Below are 20,192 nucleotides of genomic sequence, written 5' to 3' on the forward strand. Positions count from 1 at the left end.
TTCTCTTATTTATTTTTAGTCCGTATCTAATGCAATAATCGTTCTATTTACCAATTCTTGTAGCGATTCCAGGGTGTCTGCCATTATAACGGTGTCATCAGCGAATCTTATGTTATTTACTATTCTTCCGTTTACAGAGATTCCATCACCCAGATCCGCTATCGCTTCCTGGAATATGGCTTCACTGTACACGTTAAACAGTAATGGTGACAGAACACAGCCCTGTCTTACTCCTCTCTTTATATCTATATTTTCGGACTTTTGTTCTTCTATCTTTATATTAGCCTTTTGATTCCAATACAGATTGATAATGATTCGTAAGTCTCGTCTGTCTATATCTTTGTTTCTCAGTATTTCTATTAGTTTTTCATGTCGGACCCTGTCGAATGCCTTCTCGAAGTCGATGAAACAGGAATAAATATCTAGGTTCATATCTAAGCATCTTTGAGAGAGGACATTAAAAGCAAACAATGCCTCTCTCGTTCCCAGTCCCTTGCGGAACCCAAACTGAGTATCATCCATATCATCTTCTAGTTTTCTATATAATCTTCCATGAATCACCTTTAGAAATATTTTGAGGGTATGGCTTATTAGTGATATTGTCCTATAGTCTGAACAATCTTTGGCATATACTGTTTTTGGTATTGCTACAAAGGTGGACACCAACCATTCCTGTGGAATTTTTCCAGTTTTATATACTTCATTAAATAGGTCCAGAAGTACAGGTAGAGTTTCATAGTCTAGACATTTCAGTAGTTCCGCAGGTATTTCGTCTGGACCTACAGTTTTTCCGTTTTTTGCGTTTCGTATTGCTTGTTCGATTTCCTATATTATGATCTCTGGCCCCGTTTCGCTGTCGATTTCTTCCGGTTCTTGCCGATTATCCTCAAACAGATCTGTTATGTATGTCTTCCATTTTTTTAATTTTATTTTAATTTCTATAATGATTTTTCCATTTGCGTGTTTCAGAAGGGCATCTTTCTTTTTTCTCAGTGTATTTGTCATTTCCTTTATTTTCTTATGCATGTTAAAGCTATCGTACTGTTTAGCATATGCCTCTATTTCACTGCATTGATTAGCAAGCCAGGTGGATTTGGCCTCTTTTATTTTCTTTCCTATCAATCTCTGTAGTTCCTTGTATTTTGCTTTACTCCTGCCTTTATGTTTCCTTCTTTCCTTCATTAGATCTAAGATTTCTGAAGTCATCCATCTCTGTTTTTTTCTTATTTTTGTCTGCAGTAGCTTTTCTCCTGCCTTTATTAAAGTTTCCTGTACCATGTTCCATTTGTCATTAACATCTGTTGTTTTTATCACGTCTTGTTTGATTTTCTTTAAGTTATCATTTATTTCTTGTTTTAAGCTCTGACGTATAGGTTCTTCTTTTATCTTTGAGACATCAAACCATGGTATATTTGTTTGTTTTTGGATCTTCTTCAATTTTATCTGCATTACGCCTACTAATGGATTATGGTCTGAATTTATGTCAGCTCCGGGGTATGTTCTCAGAGACTTTATAGCGTTTTTATATCTAGATTTTATTAAAATGTAATCTATCTGGTTTCGAACAATGTTGTCTTCTGAATCCGCAGGTGATTTCCAAGTATAAAGTCTTCTTTTAGGTAATTTAAAATTTGTATTCATTATTACCATCTCCTCGCTTTGGCAGAATTCGACAAGTCTGTCCCCTCTTTCATTTCTTTCTCCCAAGACAAATTCCCCCATGCATCCGTCCACTTTTCCTTTTCCAATTGGCGGCCATATGAAGCCAAAAGACCACGAGGAAGACCGTAAATGCGCTAGAGCGACGATATTAAAAGAACTGCAGGACCAATATGGAAACGTCTTACAAACAACAAAGATGAATGGCGAGAATTAGGAGAGGCTTGTATTCGGCAATCCGAATAAAGGGAGGGCTTAAAAAAATAGATTTTGATCGGCCTTCTGGCCAACGCATTATTTGGGAGCTCATTATCAGAAATTTACTCCTGTTTGTTAAGTACCTAACAGGTAATTAACAAATAACGTTCAGCATTTCAGAATATTCCAAAAATTACAGATACTTTTCAGAAATTGTAAAAAAAAAGTATCGAACAAGTAATATTGGTACATCCAAATTTTCATGAAAATATCAAATAAATATTAATTAAAAAGTAACTTTATCCCTACTAAACAAATGTATCGATCAAATGAAGGGCGAGTCAAACAAATTGTTCTAATTAATTATATCAGGTTACCCAGTAATAAATAATGAGTAACGAAAAATTTTCTCAAAGGGATAGGTTAAGCACGTGCTTGAAGTTTAATGAAAAAGCTTTTATTTGGCATACAAATTAATATTTATATTTTGATGTTACTTAAATAGAAATTTGTCATTTGTCTTATTTATAAAAAAATCAATAATTTATTATTTATTGAAAATAAATATAACCAAAAACTTCTTTTCTACCCCTATATTCTCACAAAAAAAAGTAATTATGTGTGGGTTTGTATATTGAGTTATAAAACTAATATAAAAAATTTAGTTAATTAAAAATCTTTCTTAAAAATAAAAATATTGTTGCATTTATAATAGGTACATAGCATTTAAAAATATACAATAATTCATAAGTAGTGTGGAATTTAGGAAAAAATTTATTTTAATTGAGACAAAAGTAAAGTCTACATTTGGAGCAGCGCATGTATGAAAAAGAAATAAAATAGAATAGAATTTATTTAATCAATATACAAAAATAGTTTTGCTTTTTTACAGAACCGGTGTTTTTGCGTAAGAATACAAATACTTACTCAGAGGAGAAGAGTGAAGAAAATGGAATACCCAAGGATCAGTCCTAAGCCCTACTTTATTCTTAGTGGCAATAAATAATATTATTAACAACCTTACTAAACCTCTAAAGGCTCGACTTTTCACAGATGACCTTGTTGTCTATATTAAAGGAAATAACACAGAATCAATGACAAACGCTTTGCAGTGTTTTCTAAACCAATTAGAACAATGGTCTCTAACGACCGGATTCAAATTTTCAGTAACAAAAACATCAGGTATACTCTTCTCCAAAAAGGTTTCATCAATGTCACCTACATTAAAATTATACAACACTATGCTCCCATTTAAACCAACGGCAAAGTTCTTAGGTATGTGGTTTGATCAACAACTTACTTGGCAAGAACATATAAAACAAACAATTTTAACATGTCATAAAAGACTGAATCATTGGCAAACCGAAATTGGGGATCAGATCAGGAATCTCGGTTGAGAATATATAAAACACTAATTAGATCTAAATTAGATTATGGATCAATTGCATATGCATATGCATCAACCACCTCTAAATTACCGAAGAATATACTTAGCTCTAGCGCATGCTATATCTATGTCCTCAAATATAAAAAAACCCCTTTACTGTAATACTTTTAATTAAACTTTAAAACAATTACTCAATGCTTCTTGGACGTATATTTTAAAGAGTGTCGGTGACAAACAGCATCCTTGCTTTAGACCTTTAGTGACTTTAAATTCATTTGAGGTTCTGGTTCCAATTTTTACACAACTAACTGCATTTTCGTACACTGTATATATAGCTCGGATATACGTCGAATCCCATCCGGACCTTTCGAGGACCTCAAACATTTTCTTTAACGGGACACTATCATATGCTTTCTCAAGGTCTATAAATACCAAATACATCTTTCGACACGCTTTTCAATTATTTGTCGTAGGATAAATATATTATCAAGGCAGGATCTCCCGGTACGAAAGCCGCTTTGTTCTTCAATATCTTGTATCTGTCTTTCAACCCTCTTCTTTAATATTCTGCCGTACAACCGGCCCACAGAGCTCCTCACACTAATACCTCTATAATTGGAACAGTCTCTTTTATTTCCTCTTTTATATATGGAGCTTAGATAAGGTTTATTCCAATCTTTAGGAATTTCCTGGTCTCCACACATACATTTATTGAAAAGGTCTACTATTAATTCTAAAAGTGCAGTCGGCCCATATTTAACCAGCTCTATGGGAATGTCTCCAGGCCCTGCGGCTTTTCCGTTTTTAACCTCTTTTAAGGTTTCCGTCAATTCAGATAATGTTATTATAGGGATTTCCTGTCTTTCGTCTCTGTTGTCTATTAATTCCCTTATCTTTTCCCTTTTGTACTCTACTCTATCTTCTTTCAGCAGTTTCGTATAATATTCTTCCCATTCATTTAACTTTATGAGAGAAATGTTGTCTTCATTTTTCTCATTTTTCCTAAACTGCTTTAATGTTTTCCAAGCTTGTGCCACTTTTGTTCCACCCATAAATATGTCCAGTTCATCACACTTAGCCTCCCAGTTTATATTTTTTGCCTTATCTACGTCTTTTTTAACTTCTCTATTCCAGAAGCCATATGTGATATGCTTGTTTTTTTTTGAGAACTTTCTCTTCTAGTTCCGTTGACAACCATTCAGGTTTTCCTTTTTTCCGATTTTCAACTTTTCCCAGTGCTTCATTTGCCGCTTCATGAATATATTTTTTAATTACCTCATACAGACTTTCAGGGTCTAAGTCCTTTGTTTCTAAATTTTTTATTTTCTGAGCTATGCTGATTTGTAATTGTTATATTTTCACGTGTCTCTTGTGTACCTTTGATTTTCTTTCCATCATTTTAGCGACGGAATTTGGAGGAAGACCGGCAACACCGCTTTGTTTGTTTGTATTTGACATTATGTTTAACCTCCAAATTTGTTGGGTTTTGTAACAAATTTATAATATAATCCTGATTACTAATCGTTCGTTTAAGCTCTATGATAATACATTTTGAAGCGTCTAATTGAATGTTTGCAATTTTGAGATCGTATTTTAACGTTAAATGACTTACCGCTTCGGCATGGTCAGCTACAAAATTGTCAGGTATTTTAGTAGTTGCGTCAAGGAACTTGGTACTTTCATCACTTTTTACATACTTTACCACTTTATCACTTGATTTTATGTCTAAATGCACTTTCTTCTCAATTATTATCCTAATTAAATCACTTTTATTTAATTTATTCAACAGTACAGTTAGACATCTTGCATCTTTCTTCTAACATTTTGATATAAAGGCTAATCTGACTATCTATCAAGCCTGAATTTCAACAAGGTCTTTTTACAACTCTGATTATCTTTCTCTCTTTGGCAATCGATTACATCTTCTTCTTCTTGTAGTAGTGCCTATCCGTTTCGGATGTTGGCGACCATCATGGCATCTGTATTTTACCAACTGCGGCTCTGAAAAGATTTCTGATTGTTGTGTTGAACCACGTACGTACATTTTTTAGCCAGAAAATTCTTCTCATTCCTGGTCCACGTTTTCCTTCTACTTTTTCTTGAAGAATTAATCGCAGCAACCCATATCTTTCACTGTTCCTCTAAGAACATTACATCTAACATTACACAAACAATTTGTAATTTGTGCTTAAAAATTGGCTAGCTTCAAAGGCATTCTACTTCCTCTTACAGCATCCATGCATCGATCAATTAAAATTTTAAAATAACTACTATTTAGCTAGCATTATAAATACACGTACACGTAAATAATTTATGACTAAAATAACTTGATTATATGACAAATAATGATCATCTTCCAGCCTTCTGTGCCCAAATGTGAACATAGCCTCACTAAGTTCTTTTAGTTCGGTCTTTGCGAATCTTTGACGTCGTCTATCAATCGTCATTTATTCTTGCTATATGGCTCGATTAGTTCCATTTTAGCAATGTTATGCTTATTATGACATCTATGACGCCTGTCGTTCTTCTTATTTACTGCTTGTTTCTAACCCTGTCTTAGAGAGTCAGTCCAAGTAACGACCGTTTTATTCTTCTTTGACTGAAGGTCTAAATAATTTGGTATGGTTCTTTTGCTACTTTGTCTTTCTTCAGTGATTTGATTCTCCCCAGCAATTTGAATTTCATGACCTATGTATTTACAATATATAAACTAATGCATTCGTTGTAGTTGATTTTCGGATTTTCACTTGGTACCAGATTTGTTATTTATTGTGGCTTTCCAAAGTATAAGTTTACAGCTTCTTCCTTAGAGGCTTCATGTCATTCGAATAGCAGATGTGGGAGCATTTCACCATCGACATTACTACCTTTGGCGACTCACTGCAAATGTTTAAAAGCATGTTCCAGGACTGTCGTAAAGAGTTTGGCTGCAGTAAAGTAATGTGTCGCTTTGTCTGATTCCTCTTCTGATTTTTATACTTCTGCTACCTTTATTCTTTTTGTCAATAATGATACATGAACGATGAGAAATGCATATTTTGTTTTACGTATAGTTTCAGAACAAATTAATTGATAAAAATATTGTGTATCGACAATAATTAGTGACGAATTTTAGGCAAACAGTATTTATGGATAGTGTCTGGACTATAATCTTCTAAATTAGTTCTACAAGATTAATTTAATAAGCATATTTCCGTTGCAGCCAGTCTCAAGAACGAATTATGAGCAAATTATCTCAACAATTCTCTCTAATTAGGAGTTGAATATTGATTGAATTATATTCACATCATTTTCCACTACATTTAGCAGCATAGTTTAGTTGTCAAGTGGAATGCATATCAAAAACTATTTATAAAAAAATTGAAAGGCACGTTTTTAAAATTTTCAATACATATTATATATTTGGGAAACTATCTATCTAAAGACTACCTGAGCACTTCTTTATTTATAGTAAAATGTTTACTAGTGTGTCGAATTAAACAAATAATGATTTATTACGAGATAATTAATAATACTTACATTAATATCAACTATATTTCCTTCAATAGCCCTAATGAAATAAATGAAATTTAACTGATAGGTGCAGACAGTAATCAAATTTGAAATGGTTGCAAGAAACAATCAAAACAATGTATAGGTTAAGGTAAAACAAAGTGTAGACTTACCGGTAACTTCAATAATATTGTTTTACACTATTTTACCAATCCACAAACAAAATGAATTTCAAGATGTGTGCATTGGTAAACTTTCGAGTTGCATCTGTTCCATCTTATCGATGCCCACGCTCTCGATCGCCAGATCTATTTCCTGATTAGGGCTAAGGAAACGTAGGGTTACAAAGATGAGAAATGTATCGATAAATTTACACAACCATATTTAAATTTAAACAACTCGATTAATTACTAATTAAATAGGAATAAGCCACAATTAAACGTTAAAGTACGTTTATTGACATTTCAATTTCCACTTCGGAAATCGTTCTTAAAATACAAACATTAGTAAATTGATTTTTATTTAACAATTTACTAATGTTTCTAATTCTTATTAACACGATTTAAAATTGTTTAATCTACCTATGTATGTATTTTTAGCCATATATATCCAAATCATCAAGATTATTTCATGACCCAAAGTCCAGGATACCCTTATTTGTTCATTGACTGGTGCACTGACCCTACTACGACAATAGATCACGCCTCTTTGTTTACATGGACTTTCGCTTCTCTAGATAAATATTATAGCACCAGATTAGTCATTATTTGCGTCTTGCTTTTTCTAACATAATTATTGCATCATCCTTACGATCGGCTATTCGCTAACCGCACTATGGCAGAAATATTTTATGATCAATCTGCGAAATTGAATTGCAGAACAGTCACTGACTTCTTTTAATCACACTATCGACATCGAATTCTGTTTCTACTGCTAAATTGCATAAATCTAATATAATTTTCAATTTTAACCGAGCTAATTATTACCTGAAAAATTGTTCACAAAGTTACTTACTCCTTTTTGACGTTATTAAAAATAATAAGTTACCCCTTCAGTTTGAAATTTATCAAAGAGGGCGAAAACGAAAACTTCTCTCATTTATTACGCAAAAGAAATGTCGGCGTTTTGAGAAATCTTTTAAACCTTAATGAGGCAGTCTGCGTGCTTAATTATTTCAACCTGGTTAGGCTGAAATAAAAAATGGAAAAATTAATTTAACGCGCTAAAGAATGTGGGAAATTCGAGAACATTTTTAGATTGGATTTAAGTAAGTTATTTATGTATTTAGCGTCGAGAACTTATAATACTCGGCAGTTTAGAGGTCTAGAAGGACCATTTAAACGTCTTTAAACAGTCAAACAGAAAGAAAGAAAACAATTAAATTGACTAATATCAAATATTGCTCCTAGTTTTCTAAAAGTGTAAGTAGAAAACCCATCATACAAAACAAATATGGGTAACACTCCACGCACAATCCAAAAAATTGTTTAATTTAAAAACTGCTTATCTGTATTATAATGTTTTATTTTTAACCCGGAATCGGTCCCGTCGTGAGAAAAAATCTCACTTTTTACTATTTCTTGCTATAATTTTGATAATTTTTTTTTTTTCGTCTTGGGCCTTCAGCAATTCCTCAGGTACGTCTCTGGGATTAGGCTTGTAACATTTTGAGTGGTGAGAAGACGACCGTTTGTTTAGTGCCCATCGATATCTAGTGAGTGACGGACGGTGAGAAAAAATCTCTATACGGGACTCTTTGCGTACGTAAATTTGTTAAGTAAACGATTTATCACAAAAAGCTGATTGAAGAGAAAAATATGTAAGAGTTTAGGTAACATTTCTAAGAATACCTAATTAAGAAAACAATTATTATTATGTTTGACATACTTTTTATTTATTTATTTGTTTTTTTATAAATATGTTATTTGTTTTTAATATAATCTAAGATTATAAGTATAAACAAATTTATTTTTCTTTTCAGAATGGATATTTATTTTCAACATTAAAACCAGAATTCAACTTTTAAAGTGATACGAAGAAGTAGAAGTAGAACCAATATCAGAATATTCTGACTCAGAAAATGACGCTTTTTCTTCACATAGCATTCATGAGATGGACACGGAGCAGTCAGAAAACGATAAGAATTTTGAATTATATGACGCAATTGACGAACCTATAGCAATAACTACAAATCCCTACAATGTTCTCAATTTATTGGCAAAGATGGGACAGTTTGGTTAAAACATAAAATGACAAAACCTGTATCAAAAACAAAAAGACGAAATACTGTTATTCAACGTCCTGGTCTAAAAGCAATAGCATTAAATTGTTGTACTATTCTGGACTTTTGGAAACTTTTTTCCTGATAGTGCTATAGAAAATATCGTAAAACATACAAATAAACAACTTGCGGTTGTGCAGAAATCGTATAAACTGTAAAAATATTGACCGGCAACAGATTTCCATGAAATATGTGCGTTTATTGGGCTTCTATATTTGACTGGAATAAAAAATGGGCAGCACCTGAGCACTTATGAATTGTAGGCGAACGATGGAACAGCACCTGCATATTTTGGTGCCACTATGACACAGAAGCGGTTTCATGTCCTTGTGCGAGGTATTCGTTTTGATGATTGTCAAACAAGACCAGAAAGGAGAGCTGTTGATAATTTAGCTACTATTAGAGATCAATTTGAAAACTTTGAAAATAAATGTTCTCAATATTTTACTCCAGGGTCATACGTCACAATCGATAAGATATTGAAAGCTTTTCGTGGTAAGTGCCGTTTACGTAAGTATATAGGTCGTCAGTTTATAGCAAATAAACCTCAGAAGTATGGCATTAAAATCCACTGGCTGGTTGATGCACGAACATTTTGTATCCACAGTATGGAGATCTACTCTGGGAAACAACCAGAGTGCCTATATTTGCTTTAAAATAATGCATTCAGCTTTGTAAAAAGAATGATAAAAGCATATCATCATAATTATTAAGCAAATAGCAGTAAATAATGGATACGACGAACAAACAATTAATAAAATGTTAAATCAAAAACTATACAAGAAAGCCCTGAAATTAGTATTTCCACCTCCAGAGAAAAAAACCAGTACCTTCTGCTCGGTTACATATACAGACAAAATATCAACAAAATAGCCAAACACATAAAAAAGAAAGGCAGAACAGGTTTCAGAACAAATAACAACCTAGACAAATGTATTAAAAACAACAAGAGCCAAAATAAAAAATACCTACATAGTCGTGTTTACAAACTTAAATGTGGCGACTGCCTAAAAACTTACATCGGTCAAATTGGTAGAAATTTTAATAAACGAATAGCAAAACATAAAAGGGCTTTCAATAATAGAAAAACAGATTCTACATACACACTTCACCTTCTAGATCAAAATCATTAGGGCCTTAAGCTATCTTTGTTAGAATCTATGGAAATCAACAAATTAAAAAACACAGAGTTAATTATGAATGACCAACTTGAGACAAACAGTTCTCCCCGCCTCAACTATTTCATTAGAGACTATAAAGTGTAAACGCATGACAAAAATAGATCAATTAAGAAAGGCAATCAGCTGAAACAGCTGTAGTGATAAGAGTTTAAAATACATTTTGTGGAAGTTTTGAAAACAAAGTTTTCATTGTTTTATTGTTACGTAAAATGAATTTCCATCAAGTAACGGTCGAATCCATCAATTATTAATAAAATCCATTGATAATACTGGTCGAAATATTACAATGGACAATTATTTTACATCTATTCCTTTGGCAAAAATGATCTATTTGGTAAGCACAGACTTACAGTTGTAAGCACAATAAGAAAAAATAAAAAGGGGCTTACCTTTAGACTTTCTCACTGTAAAAGGTCATTTGCATATGGCCAGAATGTAAATCACTTCATTATAGTCTCGTACGCCCAAAAAAAATGTCCTAATGTTATCAACGATGCACGATGACGATTCAATTGATATATCGTCTAGTGAGAACAAACCAGAGATGATAATATTTTATAATATAACTAAAGAAGGCGTGGATGTTGTAGATAGGATAAAGTCAGAATACAATGCAACCAGAATTAGTAACCGATGGCCATTTACTCTATTTTGTACTCTTCTCAACATAGCTGCTGTAAATGGCCAAATAATTGATAGGAGTAATACTAACACCTTATTAGAAATAAGAGCTTTCATTTTCAACTTAGCAAAACAGTTGATAAAACCACATTTAGACGGTCTTCATTTTCAACTTTTTCTATTAGCCTAAAGCAAAACATTTGAGGTATTCTACAGATCAGAATCAATCCAGTTTCAGAACCGACAATTTTAAAGAACAAAATAAAGTGCTCATATTGTTTTGCCAAGCAAAATAGATACACACAGCACTCTTGTAGTTCTTGCACAAAAGCAATATGCACACTGGAAAAACAACATTGGTGTGTAGTGATTGCATTTTAATTTGTAAAAGTGATGCATTTGAATGAATAATAAGTTTGTAAAATCTAAATTACTGCAAAAAATTTCGAACGACAGAAAGAAAGTTCTACAGCTCTTTAATTATTGGATAGATACGAGGTCTCATGAGTACGATATTAAACGCCATAAAAACCGGCGTTTTGACTATTCAACTATCTTTTTTTAAGAAAAAGAAAAGTCTGGAAATGGACTGAAATGTAACTATCTCACAAAAGCCATCAAGCAGCTCGAAGACAATACTCACTGGCCAGGGAGGTAATGATCTCTGTAATAGATAAAAGTCAGATCGACATAAAACTATTACAGATCGTGTCGAACTACCACAGTGTTCCGATAGACCACCGATCTTCTTCTTCTTAACGTGCCCCATCCTTAAGGACATTGGCGATCATCATGGCCCATTTGACTCTATCTGCAGCCGTTCTGAAAAGTTCTATTGACGTTTTTCTACTCCATTGTCTCAGATTCTTCAGCCAGGACGTGCGTCTTCTTCCGGGTCCTCTTTTGCCTTCCTCCTTCCCTTGTATGACCAGCCGCATCAATTCGTATTTCTTGTTTCTTAGTATGTAATCAAAGTAGCCCATTTCTTTTTTCTTTATAGTGTTGAGTATTTCTTTATCTTTTTTTATTTTTCGTATCGTTTTCGCATTTGTTATGTGTTGTGTACACCGATAATTAAGAGTAAAGAGAAGCCCGAGCGGACTTCTCGGTGTGAATTACTCCTCAATCGGTGAAAGAGCTGAAGCAGCCTTCGTCTTCAAACCATTCATTGGAAACAAATAAAGGTCCCTACGTAACTTGGAATTATTTCACGAGAAGTTGCGGTACAGAATGAACCCTTCGCTAGGGCGTGATTGTGAGAACAAATAAAAGACAGGAGGAGAGTTACAATTATTTCGCAATCAAGGGCTAGTCAAAGGGTCGACACTGTGTTGGCAATCCCATACCTCGAGCAATGTACAACTCGTTTACACGCTGAGGCTTGAGGAGTCGGCATCCATTTTGATATTCTAGGTGTCTACTGTGCAGAGTACTTGCAAATATTTTATGTAAGACTAATATATACATTCAAGTGTAAGAAATTCAAACTATTAAAGTATTTTACACTGCTGGTAGCTCCTTGTTGACAACAGAGCTCCAGGTCAACCTCTCGTTAAGTGTAAGTCGAGGATCCATAACCGCCAAGCGGCGGTTGGGAACCATCCAGGAACTCTAGACAATATGGAGGATGATCCAACCGTACGACAGTACTTGGACTGATATTTATTGGTGCAATAGTATAATGTTTGTATCCTTCGGTATTAATAAAAGCCTCAGCCACGGGAGGAAAATTTTGTCTTCTTCAGAATGGGTTCGTTATATTTACGGACAGTCATTTATTTTATAATTAAAAACTACATTTGAATAATATATGCCTTGACTTCTAATATCTATGATTCGATATATAGTTATTCATAAGTTGTTAATTAAAAAATTATAGAAAATAAAAGTAGACTCACCGAGTTCTCCAATAATGGAACACCTGAAAAAATATTTTATCGTTAATTTTGCTTTATTAAGAATACAAAAAGGAAAATAGTTGTTAACCACAATAAAAACAGATAAAAACGAATACCTCGGTCACATCATGAAAAACAGCGAAAGATATGGATTGCTGCAATTAATTCTTCAAGGAAAAGTAGAAGGAAAACGAGGAGCAGGAAGGCGAAGAATTTCCTGGTTGAAAAATTTACATACGTGATTCAACACAACAATCACAAATCTTTTCAGAGCAGCAGTTTGCAAAATACTGATTGCCGTTTCGCGAACATCCGAAACGGATAGGCTCTACAAGAAGAAGAATTTTGTTTCAAATACCCAATGAAAACTAACCCGAGCCATGGAAACTGAAAAAGTGTATGTTGCTTTACTTCTTAACAACAGCTCTAAACGAATGACAGAACTATTCAAATACGCAATTACTTTTACTACTTAAACCGTCAACTTCCCATTTATATACATTTCCTGATGTTCTAAACATTACGAGACATTTCGGAAAATTTCGATGATATCTATAACATTCTCGATTCTATTCACATTGCCGCATCTACCAACAGGTTATTAGCGGCGTTACTCAGTAAACAAAACTTTAAATCTGATACAAAATATTGATTGGCCTAAGGTAATTTAAGTTTTTTACGTGACAGTTTTCCCCTAATAAATCTGGTAGAGTATTTGGTATATTATTTATTGAACGTTCTCTATGGAATTTTTGACACTCAATTAACAAATGAACGACGGAAGAGGCGTAGAACATAGGTCGCCTACGCCTCCCTATGCTTCTATTTCCTTGGATCTTTCCCTGCATAATCAGTTGGAGCAAGGTGTATTTTTCCCAACGTATAGTATGTCCGATATATTCCAATTTTCTTGTTTTAATTATATTTAAAATTTCTATTTCTTTATATATCGTTCTCAGAACCTCTTTGTTTGTGACGTGTTCTTTCCACGATATTTTCAGAATTCTTCTATACACTCACAGCTCGAATGATTCCAGTTTTTTCATCGATGTCACATTGATGATCTGGTTTTAGCGATCTTAATTTAGATTGCGATAGAAACTATTCGCGCTGTCACTGACCAATCACTTTTTTATACAATTTTACATACACTCTCACGCACTAATTAAGATTCCGCACTTGTTGCTGTATCACGAGCACTACTGTCTGTCTCTTCATTGCCGATAATTCCTATATACGATGGGATCCATATAAATTTAGGAGTTATGTGCTTGTCATGAGCGATTTGTAGTTAAATTTTTATTAGTAGCTCCAAGGGCTGTTTAGGATACAGATGCTGTATTGCAAGAAGCGAGTTGAGCGAGTCGGTGAGAAACAGAGGTTTTGAAATTCTTGAGAGGTTTGCATGTTTTAGGGCACGCGCACGGTACAAAGCACACAGTTCAGTGGTGAAAACACTTGAGCTAGGCGGTAGTTTAAATTTGAAAGTAGACCTTGGAGTAACAAATGCACAACCAATCCCATCATTAGATTTAGAGGCATCGGTAAAGATGTTTGTGTAGTTAAGGTAGTCTCGTTCAAGAATCTCGTTTAGTTTATTTTTAATTAGTCTGTTGTTGGAGCAATGTACAGGAAATTAAGTGCCGCATAGGAAAGGCAAGAACGGTCTTTAACAAAATGAGCGCCATCTTCAAAAGTCACAACATATCCCTAGATACAAAAATGAGACATTTGAGATGCTATGTTTTCTCTGTGTTGTTGTACGGGGCGGAGGCATGGACGCTTACAGACACCACTATTAAAAAACTTGAAGCATTTGAGATGTGGCTTTATAGAAGAATGCTGAGAATATCATGGACAGCAAGGATCACGAACAAGGAAGTTCTAGAAAAAATGAAGAAGGAACCAGAGATTGTGTTTACGATCAAACGCATAAAATTCAAATTCTGGGACACGTTATGAGAAATCAGCACCTTTACTCCCTGCTGCAGTCTATATTGCAAGGTAAAGTCAAAGGTAAGCGAGGACCCGGTATAAGGAGAATATCATGGCTGCGGAATTTAAGAACATGGTTTAAGAAAACCTCAACGGAGCTGTTTTGAGCCGCAGCGAGCAAGGTCATGATTGCCAATATGATTTCCAACATCCGAAACGGATAGGAACCAGAAGAAGAAGAAGAAGTCTGTTGTTATTGCATTTTTTCTCCAACTCCATCTCCAACTCTATTGGAGAGATATTGTAATTTGAGATGCTTATTAACCATGGAGTCGGATGTTGGATGTTACAGTGAAATACATCTGGGATTGTTGTGTCAAAATTATTCAGAATTGATCTTACTCGTGTGTAATAAGGTTTTCCAGTACGAGGTTTATTAAAGAGAAAGTCAAGATTATTTTTAGAAGAAGTATTTTCGAAGAGTGGATGATCCTTATTAGCAGCTACAGAAGAAGCGTGTGAAAGTGTTAAAAGTGTCCGCCTATACTGCAATGATGGTTCTCCAGTTTGGGAATATAAGCTTTCTATGGGTGGAGTGTGACAATAAATCCATGGCATTTACCAAATCTAAATAGAACTTATCAGATTAAAATTTATTGACTAGAATTAGGCCATACAAACATTACTCATAAACACTTAATGACTACTCAAGTATGTGACTTAAACTACATCTGCTACTAGATTAGGTTAACACATGAACAATAAAAATTAAATTATTATTTATATATTAAATTAGACAATTAAATTAAAAAAAAACAATTAATAAATATAATAAAATTAAAGTAAATAAAAAAATTATTGTAAATTCGAAAATTACAAAAAAAGCAACTTATATTCATGAGAAGAAAAGACAAATATGAAATACATAAAAATATTTTATGTTTATAAGAATACCACATGTTTCCCAGCGATAATAATATAAACATTAACTGCATGGTCTGCCTAAGATTTTTCGCAAATGTAAGTCATAAAACTATTTAAAAATATATTCATCTTTCTGACTATTAATAAATTTATATACGTGACAGTAATGTTCCCATTTAACTGTAAGATAAACATAATTAAATAACACAGGTATATACGCTACCAGATTTTAATCTGGGAGTTTAGTAACCAACTTACTTATGCGTAATTTAAAATTTCATAGTTCGTGCATCTTGATTTAACCTACACTGCATCCAATATACCGACAATTTATTATACCATACCTGAAAAAGATTAAAACTCTATACATATATGGAAAACTTTAAAAGGAAACATAAATAATGGTGAAAGCGGTCTATCGTCTAAGACTAAACAAAAATATATAGCAACTCGTGATAATGGTGAACATTAGAACTAATATGTTTTACTAGAGTTGCTTCAGAAAATACGTTAGAAATTTACTCTAGAAAAACTAAATTTTTAGTTTCATGCAATGAAACAAGGTAAAGGTGGTAAATCTCCCGGGCCTGATGAAGTTCCTATCGAATTACTCAAAATTGTGAATACTGAATCTATTGATCTTCTTTTGGATATATTCAATACCATATATAGAACAGGTATAATACCTAAATAATGACTCCAATCAACAATTATACTGCTACCCAAAAAAGCCAATGCAAAGGAGTGCAATGAACATCGCACCGTAGCCCTAATGAGTTATGTCTTGAAATTGTTTTTAAAAGTAATTTACAATATAATACATAAGAAATTAGATAAAGGCATAAGTAATACACAAATGGGATTAAGGAAAGCACTGGGAAGTATATGCCTGTTTCATTGATTTTGAGAAGGCATTTGACAGACTGCAGCATAATCGACTTAAAGAAATTTTATTAAGTAAAAACATAAACAGTAGAGACATTAGAATCATATGTAACCTCTATTGGAATTAAACAGCAAAAGTGAAAGTTGAAAATGAACTGACCGAGGATATCCAGATTCACCGTGGGGTCCGCCAAGGGTGTATTTTATCACCCTTGTTATTCAATTTATACTGTGAAGCCATCTCAGAATTAGCGCTGGCCGAGGTCAGTGAGGGCGTTATAATAAACGGTGAGCCACTTAATAACATAAGATATGCTGACGGCACCTAACAACAAGACACGAAATACCTAACTTCTGGTAGGAACACTAGAAGAACTGCAACACCTTGCTGAACAACCTAATATATATTGCAACGATTATGGACTAAAAATAAATTTGAAGAAAACCAAGTTCATGGTATTTACAAAAGCACAAAACATCAAAGTTAAGCTAGTACTAGATAATACAGAAATTGAACAAATATCTTCGTACAAATACCTTGGAGCATGGATCACAGAAGATACTGATCAGACAAAAGAAATAAGATGCCGCATTGAAATTGCACGGTCAACTTTTAATACAATGAGAAAACTTTTTTGTAATCGCGATATCAATATATCGCTCCGAATAAGAATGCTTCGATGTTATATCTTATCTACCCTTTTGTATGGGGTTGAAGCTTGGACACTTAAAAAATCCAACATTAAAAACCTAGAATCATTCGAAATGTGGTGTTACCGACGTATTTTGAAAATATCATGGATGGATCGCAAAACAAACGAACAAGTTCTCGAACAACTAGAAAACAATGCGAAGTTTTAAATTCCATAAAAATCAGGAAATTGGAATACTTGGGGCACATCATGAGAGGTGCAAAATACGAACTACTAAGGAATATAATGCAGGGTAAAACCAAAGGCAGAAGAAGCGTAGGAAGACGTAAAATCTCGTGGCTACGCAATCTCCGTGAATGGTTTGGATGCAGTTCAATTGAACTATTCAGGCGCGTAACCAACAAAATTATAATTGCCAGAACGATTTCCAATCTCCGATAGGAGATGAACTTGAAGAAGAAGAAGAAGAATGCAACTACTGCTATAAATATAATCTACTAATTGATATTTCGCTGTTTAGAGAAAATCATAATCCTTAATACGGCATTAGCGGAAAGAACTACCTTCGTTTCCAAGGCGAAGAACTTTATAGTTTTGTAGAGAAGTGAAGGAAAATCACTGGGAATGCTTTTCGAAATAAATTGATCATGATTTTTACGGTTTGTAAAAGGAAATATGGCGCTTCATAAGAGGCCAAAGAACGGAGGTAAAGGAAATAATCGAACCAAAAGACATAGAAAAGGATACGTGGATTAACTACCTAAAAAAGCTCTATGCAGAGGAAGAACAAACGACGCTAGAACCAGAAACACCAGAAATTACCACAAATCAAGAACTTACTATAAGTATACAGTAAATTTGGAAAATTCTTGAAAACTTGAAGAACAGAAAGGTAGCAGGTAAAGATGGGATACCAAACGAATTACTAAAATATTGTGGAGCAAAGGAAGAGGATACAGAATGAGAAACAAAGAAATAAAATACTCTGTTACGCAGATGAAGCAATATTGATAGTCCAAGATGAAGATAGTCTGCAAAGACTGGTCGACAGAAATAAAATCAAAAGAATTTAATATGACAATCTTATTTCAGAAAACTAAAACAATTGTAGTCAGCAAAGATCCAATTAGATAATAGAAATTGATGGCATAAGTATTGAACAAATAATGGAAATAAAATACCTGGGAATTATACTGTCTAGCTATGGAAACCTGGACAAAGAAGCGAGAGATGTAGTACAAAAAGCTAATAGACTGGCAGGATGCTATAATAACAGTATATGAAGAAACATATACTAACACTGAGATGAAGTCAAGAATTTATAAAGCCAGTGTAACACCAATAATGACAAGTGCTTCAGAAACAAGACCCAATACAGTCACAACGCACAAACTACTGGAAACGGTAGAGATGAGAGTACTGAAAAGAATTATAGGAAATAGGACACAAAATAGAAAAAAAGAATGAAATAATCATATAAGCAGATTGAAGAAGACCCGTGTCGTGAAAATAGCAAAAGATAAGTCGCCAATAGGCAGAAGTATCGGTCGACTGCGCAAAAGATGGAGTGACAACTTTCCATAGAGGTATTAATCGGCCAATGAACAAGCAGAATTGCTTATAAAGAGGAAAAAAAGGAGAAGAATTACCCTTTGACGAATGTCAATGAATTAATAATTTTTGTTTGTTATGAGTTATCCAAATGCAGTTGAGGTCAAAAACTTATAATTGATATAAATATTATTAAAGTATGTGCACCAAGAGCAGAAAGCTTTACTCAGATATAAAGAGTGTGACTGACAAGTTAAATAATATAGAAAATAAAGTACTAATGGCAGATCTAAATGCTAAGATTGGTGAAGGGAAAGATGAGAATATTGTGGGAGAGTTGTGTCTTGGAAAACGCAATGATAGAGGGTACTTTAAATGCCAAAAATTGATGATTCTATTTATAAAAACAATCTTATGATCCTGTGACTTCTAAAACTATTCTAAAACTACGCAGCAAAAAATTAGTTCGTCAATGCGTGAAGGCAAAGTAAGTTTGTTGTGTTGTTTATTGGTGTATCCGCGAGGACTATATTTTCTAATAATTAGCGACAGAAAAGATAACGACTCAATACGTGACAGCGAAGAAAATCACTTCTAACAATCACTATCTAAAAATTTATAACGAAAACAACTACTTTTACATTTATAATAATAATATAATATAATATTCTTCTTCTTCTTCTTCTTAAAGTGCCTATCCATTCCGGATGTTGGCGATCATCACGGCTATCTTTACTTTATTTATTGCAGCGTGGAACAGTTCAGTGGTAGTCGTGTTATACCACTTTCGTAAATTTTGAAGCCAGGAAATGCGTCTTCTTCCCGGTCCTCTCTTACCATTTACTTTCCCTTGGAGAATCAGCTGGAGAAGGCCGTAATGTTTTTGATTTCTCATTACATGTCCAGATATTCCAACTTTTTAGTTTTGACGGTCATGAGAATTTCACATTCTTTCCCCATTCTACGCAGGACCTCCACATTAGTAACTCTGTTAACCCAGGATATACGTAAGATGCGCCTATAATACATTTCGAAAGCTTCGAGCCGATTTATAGATGCAACAGTCAGTGTCCATGCTTCCATTCCGTAGAGCAGAACTGTGAATATGTAGCAGTTCAATAGACGGCATTTTCTTTTTAATGATATGTCTCGACTGTTGAAAATGGTTCTCATTCTTACGAATGCTGCTTTTGCTTTTATTATTCGCTGTTTCTGTTGAGTGGTCCCATTGGCTATTTAAATTGGTGCCTAGATATGTATATTGCTCGACTCTTTCGATATTCTGTTGGTTGATTGTAAGTTGAGCGTTTAGTATTGGTTTTTTACTAATTGTCATAAATTTAGTTTTCTTTATGTTAAGAGCTAGTCCGTATCTGTTGCTGACTTCTGTTATGCGATTTGTTAATATCTGTAAGTCGTTCAGATTATCGGCAAAAACTATAGTGTCATCTGCATATCTAATGTTATTCAACCATTCACCGTTTATTTGTATTCCTTTCGCACAACCGTCTAAAGCTTCCTTAAATA

At 33.7% G+C, this 20,192-nt stretch overlaps 1 protein-coding gene across 1 annotated transcript in view; it reads right to left on the minus strand.

Moving 5' to 3' along the window:
- The window catches only part of LOC140435237 (octopamine receptor beta-2R-like), a 340,883-nt gene extending 328,155 nt beyond the window's left edge, over positions 1 to 12,728 (minus strand). Inside the window, exon 1 of the mRNA XM_072524038.1 lies at positions 12,718 to 12,728. The gene's annotated coding sequence lies outside the window, so the exon portion shown is untranslated. The remainder of the gene's footprint in view (positions 1 to 12,717) is intronic.
- Positions 12,729 to 20,192: the final 7,464 nt, after the last annotated feature.

The sequence above is a fragment of the Diabrotica undecimpunctata genome, chromosome 2 (genome assembly GCF_040954645.1).
Source record: "Diabrotica undecimpunctata isolate CICGRU chromosome 2, icDiaUnde3, whole genome shotgun sequence".
NCBI classification, from domain to species: Eukaryota; Metazoa; Arthropoda; class Insecta; order Coleoptera; family Chrysomelidae; genus Diabrotica; species Diabrotica undecimpunctata.